Below are 8526 nucleotides of genomic sequence, written 5' to 3'. Positions count from 1 at the left end.
TTTTGATACTTATAGATTCATTATTTATTTAAAAAAGTTTCATTTCAATAGAAATATTTGTTCAAATTGGAAAAAATGTTTAACCTTCGGCTTGAATGGGTTAAGATGGCGACGAGTGTCAAAACTAACAAACGGATTAAAACGTACCAGTTTCACCCATAATTTTGTTTTAACAACAAGTATGTCTTTTTGATCTGTGGGACCAGCATGTCGATGGGTAAAAGCTGTATTGTGGAGCACCATTTCCCCAAATTCCATGGCAAATTTTGACCAGACTTTCCTAGCAGTCTATGAAAAGACAAGATGAAGCGTAATTATAGAAAACGCTTCAACGGAACAGCCTCTTTTTACAAAACCGTAGAAAAGGGCCAATTTAGCAACACAGGCGTCGTTTAAAGTGGCGGACATTTTAAAAGAGTGGAAAAATCCGTTCACTGATGCTGGCATCGTAGAGGAGGCCATGACAGCGGTGGCTGAAATCCTATTCAGGGATTTCAAAAATAAGGACGAAATTTTTTCTGCTATTGCCGATGTACAGCTTAGTACCAATACAAGGATAGTGTCAGCTTTGTCTATGGATGCGGTAAAACAGCTGGATTTGGACATGAATAGGTCCAAATGGTTGTCTATTCAGTGCAATGCGTCTGTGGACTGCAGTGATACATCCCAGTTGGCTGTTTTCATTGGGACGGTGTTTGACGACTTTTCTACCAAGGATGAGTCTTTGACCTTACTCCCATTTAAAAATACAACCAGGGGAGTTGTTATTTATAACGCAGTAAAGGATTATTTTGCGGAAAAGAAGATCCCTTTTGAAAAGTTAGTGTCTGAAACAACTGACAGAGCACCTGCAATGACCAGTCGTCACTCCGGATTTATTGCACACTACAAGACGGTCCCAGATTTTGCAAAAAATTCTGAAGTACAATTGCATCCTTCACCAACTCGCTATATGTTCAAAATTTATGGGATTAGACCATGTAATGACGCCTGATATCAGGATCGTCAATTCCATTTAAGGTTAGGCAAAGCAACACCGAAGCTTCAAACTCTTCCTGGAGGAATGATCTGCAAAGTATGGGGATCTCCCTTGCACACCGAGGTTAAATGGCTAAGACAGGGGAAAATACTACAGGGCTTTCTATTCTTGCTCTGTGAAAAAAAGGCATTCATTGAAACGAGGGACGAGGACACCAGCCTATTATCTGATGCAGAGTGGCTACATGATCAGTGCTTTTAAGGTGTTCAGTGGAAAACTGTCATTGTACATTCAGCGAGTGAAAAATAAAAGATTTCAGCACTTCCCCTCTGTTTCTAAGATGATCGACAGTCACACAGGTACTACCAACGATTTAAATGTGTCCAGGTATTTTGACCTCTTATCAAAGCTTATCAAAAAACTTGTCCCTGTGAGACATTTTTGACCAACATTATTATGATTATTTAAAAAAAATTATTATTACCATTTATCCCAAAAACATCTAATGCACATTAATATAAACGCTATAGACACAATTTTATATCCCCCCTTTTCTCCAACGTAAGAACCACGAAGAAGATAAAAGAAAAGGAGGGGAGGGAGAGTTGATGAGCGACCGCTCATCCCTTCCTCAAAGAATTTCCGGTTGACCGTAGATAGACTATGTAAGCATAAGAATAAAAACTATCCTTTTAAAAACCAACAATTAGGGTAAAGTAGAAAAACATATATACACAAAACACTATTATAATATATTTTTTTCTCGGTATCCATCCATCCTTTCCTATACACATTCGTCCGTCCATTCTCCCAATCCAAGCCAAGCTCCCCCATCTATGAAGTATCCAATGATACGTATCGATTACATTATATATTTCTCGAAACCGCCTGGGATCCCTATCCCTCTGCACCGAATTGCATAGAGTATTGAGAGGACGCTTCATGAGCAACCTTTCATGGATGTGGACATAAGTGAGATTTCAGGACAGATAGCTGAACTTTTCTGTGTTGATCCTCTGCAAATGGAAATTAAGGTTATATACCTTTAAAATAATGTGCAGTTGACATCTCAGTAGCATTTACAGTTTTTCTGGGGCATAGTAGAGCCAGACAAATATGAAAATATTCACCGAGCAGTCATAAAAATGTCTGCATTGTTTGCGTCTATATACCTCTGTGAGTCAGCTTTTTCTGACATGAATATCCTGAAATCAAAGCTAAGAACGAGGCTGACGGATAAACATTTAATGACTCCATAAGAGTTAATATAAGTGGATACACTCCAGCATACACTTCTCTTGTTGACTCCTTGCAGTATCAGTCATCTCGCTATCTAAAAATCTGAAATCAAACACAACACACGCACTCACTCACACACAGACACACACTTACATTGAACTGAGCTGAGCTAGTTTTTGAAACATAAATTGTAATTGTAAGTGATCCATGATAGCATTTCATTTTGAGATGTTTTGGTGTATGTAAATAGTTTTGTGAAGCGTAAGCAGTGACATGTATGTATATAACATTGATAAGTAACAATATAAATGTGTTTGTAGTAATAATACTAACAATGCTAATAATAATAATATTTTTGTGATGTTTTAATACAGAATGTGAGATGTGTACTGTAACATATGGTAAATGTTGAGGAAAACAAAGCTAATTCATTTTTTTTGTTCGAAATCAGCGATGTGAATAAATGTTACAAAACTTGGACATTTTTATTTACATTAAAAGTCGCTCTCAGAGGAGAACAGGTTGGAGAACCCTGATCTATATTGATGAAAATTGTGTGTATAATGGGTATTAAAAAAACGAAAATCAACATGGTAACCCTGACAATTTGAAAAATATTGAGATCATCTACAATTAGCTGTGACAGGGGAGGAGGGGGAGAATGAAATAAACAAGGGCATTGGTAAGAATTTCTCCGATGTGGATCCCCAATTCTACTCTTGAGTTACTCTAGCCAGGACTTATAATTATAACTCTGCAACGACTCCTCCAGGTTACATTCCATCTTTTATGTGCACACACGAATGTTCAATCAGGCTTTGAATTTCATTTAGGAAAGGAACTTTACTACTTAGGATTTAAATATTAATGACAACTCCGAAGAAAAGGAAAATATATTCTCAAAATTACCAATTAAAAAAAAAGCAGCCAGCAAAAAAATTCAAACGATTTACAATACTAATCATTAAAGTGGGGATGTATGTAAAGAAAAAACTATGTATAGCGATTAGAAAAGGAAAAAAGGTTGATGCATGTGTATTTTCTTCTTTTTGTTCATTATTTAATAAGCTGTGTGTGTGTTAACATCTCCATCTAAAAGAAGATTATTTACTATCTTTGATGTTAATTGATGTAAAAATCCATAATTAAATAAATAGATATAAATTTAAATATAATTATAATATTTTCCCTGGACTAATGCTATTTTGAAAGTAGAAGGTTCTCCTCCTTATAGCAGTAATTCAGTTTCTCCCTCGAAAATCATTAAAAAAAAGGCAGTTGATATTAACAAAGATCTTAATTCAGGGGTACCACATGTCTCGCTCCAGGCTTTTCCTCTCGCTCTTACAAAAAACCTATCTCTACTAATGACCTATGATAATTTCACTGCCTGATATTTATGACGACGTCATTTAGTAAAGATTCTTCTATGTAAAGGACTCAAGAGAAAGAGAAGACACTAATACCATTGGAAGAAGTATCATTATTTTTTAGTATCTCTAATTAAATTAAAAATTGTCAGTCCGAGATTTTTCCCGATTCGAAGCATACTCCATAAAAAAATTTCATTTCCTTCACCAAATTTGAATCATCATATAAATATTGAGTAAAAAATTAAGTTTAATTAATAAAATAATAAGAATAAATTATGTACTTTATGACTCAATCTTATATAAAAGTAAAAATAAACTAGTCTAGTAAACAAACAACCAAGTAAACAACGCTCATACACTATTCCAATTGAGCCTTCAGGTCTCGCATACTGTCTAATTGGTTATGTTTCCCTTCAGGTTAATAACTTATCTATGGTGTCAGATCTAATAAGTGAATTAACTCAAAAATTTTATGTTTATTCTTTATCATTACATAGTTATATTCTTTAAAGTGATGTACTTATTTGATAGGATTACCAACCGTCGTCAACTTATTCATGGCTTGGTTCTTGGCTTACGTCATTTGTGGGACATCCAAAGACTTATAAATTCATAGAATGTACCGTTTTTACAGACAAACAGTTTAAAATTAATATAAATAACATTAAAAATTTTAATATAGAAAAATGGACATTTAGTCATTTCTGCCCTTGTACTTATAGGGAGTGAGGGCACGCTCACGACTTTAAGTGAGCGAAAATGTCTTTTTAAAAAAGGCAATAAAGTAGATTGAGGAAGAGCGGGAGTGAGCTCATTGATTCTAAAAAACGATTGAGAGAGATGGGGTAGTGAGCGGGAAAGCGTTCGTAATTTTGTGGGAAGAAAATGAATTACTCAAGGTTAATAGAAATACAAGGTTAGACCATCATGTAATCGGCCTTATTAGAATTTACAATCTGATGTATGGTACCAACTACTGGGCAAGACAGGCAGATTTTGACAAAACATGCAAGCACTTATAGTATATGACGTCATTATAGCTGGAATTTTCAATTTAATGTACCGACTGCTGGCAAAAAAAATCCAGATTTTAACAAAACAAGCATTTACTATGACGTCAATATTAAATGCGTGGTGGAAGTCAAATATAGGTCGTACACGCGTTATGGTAAAAACTTGTGCTTCTATTGACCTTGGAATTACTGCTATAAAGAGAACCTTTAACATTTATAAAAGGACTAGCGGTAGTACTCAATATTGACCATCGTGATTATGCATCGAAAAACAGACAAACTTTGTTTTAATGATAAAGAAGATAACTCATACATGAAATCTTTGGTCTTATTCTAGATTTTTCATGAGCACCCACACAGTTAGTTACTCAATACTTAGACATTGTCTCCTCAGGAATGAAAGAATAATAATGATAGCTTGAGAAAAAAAAAATATGATGTGATGAGCCAAAAAGTACTTTAATTGCTACTTGGCTGAGCTTTACACACACTCATTGTTTAACCTCATCTAATGTTACATTCATGATTTTTTGTTTTAAATAATGTATTCTATCTTCTTTTTTAGTATGAGCTTTATCAACACAGTTCTTGTTCGAAATGATTCCTCTACTTATATTTTATAGTATAGAGTTCTATAAAATAGGAATGAACTTAAACGCCTGCGAGATTTCATTAATTTTTACATACAATTCTTATCGTAGATACATAAAAACAAGGCTGTAAATCAACTGACGTAATAAATTACATTTTCTATTCTAGGAATTTCAACTAAGTTTGTGATATTTTATGATGAATCATTTACAAAAATGTTTTATTAAACTACTTTATAATTTTTTGAAATTATGCACTGGGTCAAATATCATGAACATTTTTCCTTATCCATTGAAAAAGGATTTTTGATAAGGTGCCCTTCATTAATAGATAATTAATTGAAATAAAATTATATGAATATATGTAGTACTATCTATGTAGTTTTATTCAATTCGATGTAATAGATATCCATTGAATGAACTGGAAGAATATTTTTTGTATGACAACTTGTAAAATATTAAAAATAGTGCATACTCCTTCTCTACAGTACTCTCTGTCATACATATATACTTTTCTTTTTAACATTAATCAAATGCTAAATGCAAAACGCCTACGATGGCTCCTTGTTATTTCTTCGATCAAAAATTACTAATCAAAATACAAAATGAATACAGCTTTTTGTTTTCAGCTGTCAATGCTTACGTTTCTTCTCCCTTGATTTGTGTTCTGAATGTTGATTGATTGCATTATAATTGGCTCACAAATTTTGGAACTTTTTTCTGTTTCTTTATGAAAGAAAGGTTGCGAGATACAATAAAATAACAACGTGTTAGTGAGTTAATAAATGTGATAATTAACATCATAATCAAATCTTTAGCAAACATTGATTTACAAAAACTTTATTTATCACTCATTGCACCAAGGAATTTGTATTTATTTGTTTGGTTTCGACTAAAGGTCTCTTGGGAAAGAGCGGTTAAGGGGAACAAAAAAACAATGCAATCAAAAGACAAGGAAGACTATGTTTCTAACACCGACCTATAAGGCTATAAATTATAATATCATGTTATTGTTGTGACGTAGTCGCGCTCACGCTTCTCTTTTTACTATGGGGGAGACGGCCTGTTCAAAGTGAATGCATGTCTGGAGGAATATGGAGCGGCTTCTAATTTTATGCTAATCAGAATTGAGAACTACTAAATCCTACCTTCCTTGCCTTGAGTGTCCACTCTTTGCCTAGAGTACTTTAGTTTCAACCAATGGCTAAAAAAAGCCCAATATTGTCGACTCATGATAAAATATGATCAAATTTAATGAAATAATGTGGTAGAATGAAATGATATAATGAAGTAGACTTATAAAAGATAATATTAATAAAATTAGATGAAATAATATAGGGAAATTGTGATTTAAAATAGACTAGTAAAATTGTTTGATAGAATTTAATGATAAATGCAAAAAAAAAAAAAGTTACACCTGAGATTCCTAGTGTAGAATTAAAGTAGTTTACTTTTTAAAAATCTCTGAAAACCGTAAAGTAAATACGCTCTTCTCATCTCTTCGGGGAGGCAGTTCCATATCCGTATAGTTTGATTGAAAAAGCTATGTTGGAGGTAATAAGTATTTGCCGATGGCTGAGCAAAGTAAAAATCGGAAGACGACCTTGTGTTGTACCCCTTACTATATTCTTTGGTCTTGATGTTACAATTAGTCAGTCCCTTAATAATTTTAGACATCATAATAATCATATCATAACAGAATGATAACAAGTTTGTAACACAATACCTTCCACTTCGGAATCCATGTTGTCTGGGAAATATCAAATTGTGTTTGTCAAAAAAAGTTTTTCACTCCAGAATTGATTAGCTTCTCTATTAGTTGAGAGATCTGGCTTATGATGGAAATTGGTCGGTAATTACGAACTTCCAATTATGGCTTCCTTTCTAGTGTATTGGGAGAATATTGGCGCATTTCCAGTCAAATGGCACCACTCCCTCCTGCATTGCGGTGTTGAATATAGTAAGAGTGAAGAAATATTACTAAATTCTTCAAGAAGAAAGCACAAATCCCATCAGGACCCGACAAGAAAGAACTATTGAGGAAGGAAATGGATCCTAGGACAACTGATTTGTACACAGAAAATCTTGGATAGGTGAGGACGGTTATCTGGAAGTGGTTGATCAATTTAGGAAGTCTCAGAATCTGTTGAGTAAGCTGAGTGAAAGAAGTCGTTAAAAAGGTTTACAATGCTATGGTTATCGGTCAATTGAGTACAGTCATCCAATTCAAATTCGTCAAAACTCATATTGAGTGGCCCAGATTTGTGTTTCATATAAGAGAAAACATGCATGAGACTATTTTTATAAAAGTTAGCTAACAAATTATCATCGAATTGAGGTCTACTCGAAGATATCAGAAGTTTAACAATATTTTGGAGATCTTGAAGATACAAAAGTTTTATTTTATTTTTCAACATAGTTTCCTTGTAATTCTACACACTTCTCCCATCTCTGAAACCCGTCTATATAGTACTCATTATTTTTTTTAAGGCGCCGCCCTTTGTTGCCTTCTTTACAAACTAATATAACTAAACAACGCTCATGCCTTATTGGAATAAAACCAAAGGCTCAAGAGTTTGTTAAGAAATAGAATCAACTATTTTTTACTGTGTGAGGGATGTAAAATTAAATAAATGGGTTGTTTTAAAAGGATGTCACTGAGGTTTTCCGTACTTAAATTATTTGTTTTTGGCTAATTTTAAGAATGGAGTCAAGTTTGTTACATAATAAAATTATATCTTAGTATTTGAATATTCTATGATATCAAAACCAAAGTTCTCGTTTCACTGAAACTTTTTATTTTGGAATTTATCTCATATATTCAAACATTCATTAGCCAAGAGGAATTCGCCTATTCATCTCCTTGCCTAAGTCTTCTTGTTTCTTCGGAAAGAGTTCCTAGATGAGTTTTGACTGGCTCTTATCCTCATTTAGATCGCAATTTCAAAGAAGTTCAGTCCTGGAAATTTGTCTCTTTTGTGACCAAGAACTGAATCATAAGATAAAGAAAAGCTCAAATCGTTTTGGATCAGGATTTTTCACGAAAATATGAATATAATTTATTGATGAATTATTCCTTGACTCGTAGTAACTGATCATTAAATAAAGTAGAGTTCTTGACATGATAGTAATTTCGAGGTGCTTTGAGGAAAGGGGCTAACATTTCATATCATAAAACTTAAGTTTTCATTGAGGAATGATCACATTCTAGCTCCTAAATCAAGGCAACGACAACAGACGATAATCAATCAAGAATTTCTCTTCATACAGTTTATAGAAATCTAAATACTATGTTTATCAGAGTCCTCTGATCCCTTGTGCAATGAAATATC

At 33.4% G+C, this 8526-nt stretch overlaps 1 long non-coding RNA gene across 1 annotated transcript; it reads right to left on the bottom strand.

The window, feature by feature from the left end:
• LOC121115915 (uncharacterized) lies at window positions 1-2718 on the bottom strand. Its single transcript, XR_005863714.2, has 2 exons — window positions 2152-2718; window positions 1-1995 (listed from the first exon to the last, which is right to left on the bottom strand). It is a non-coding gene; the product is annotated as an uncharacterized lncRNA (long non-coding RNA).
• Between the last annotated feature and the right edge of the window lie 5808 nt (window positions 2719-8526).

The sequence above is a fragment of the Lepeophtheirus salmonis genome, chromosome 4, assembly GCF_016086655.4.
Source record: "Lepeophtheirus salmonis chromosome 4, UVic_Lsal_1.4, whole genome shotgun sequence".
Taxonomy (NCBI): Eukaryota; Metazoa; Arthropoda; class Copepoda; order Siphonostomatoida; family Caligidae; genus Lepeophtheirus; species Lepeophtheirus salmonis.
This window is presented reverse-complemented; position numbering and strand designations above follow the sequence as displayed.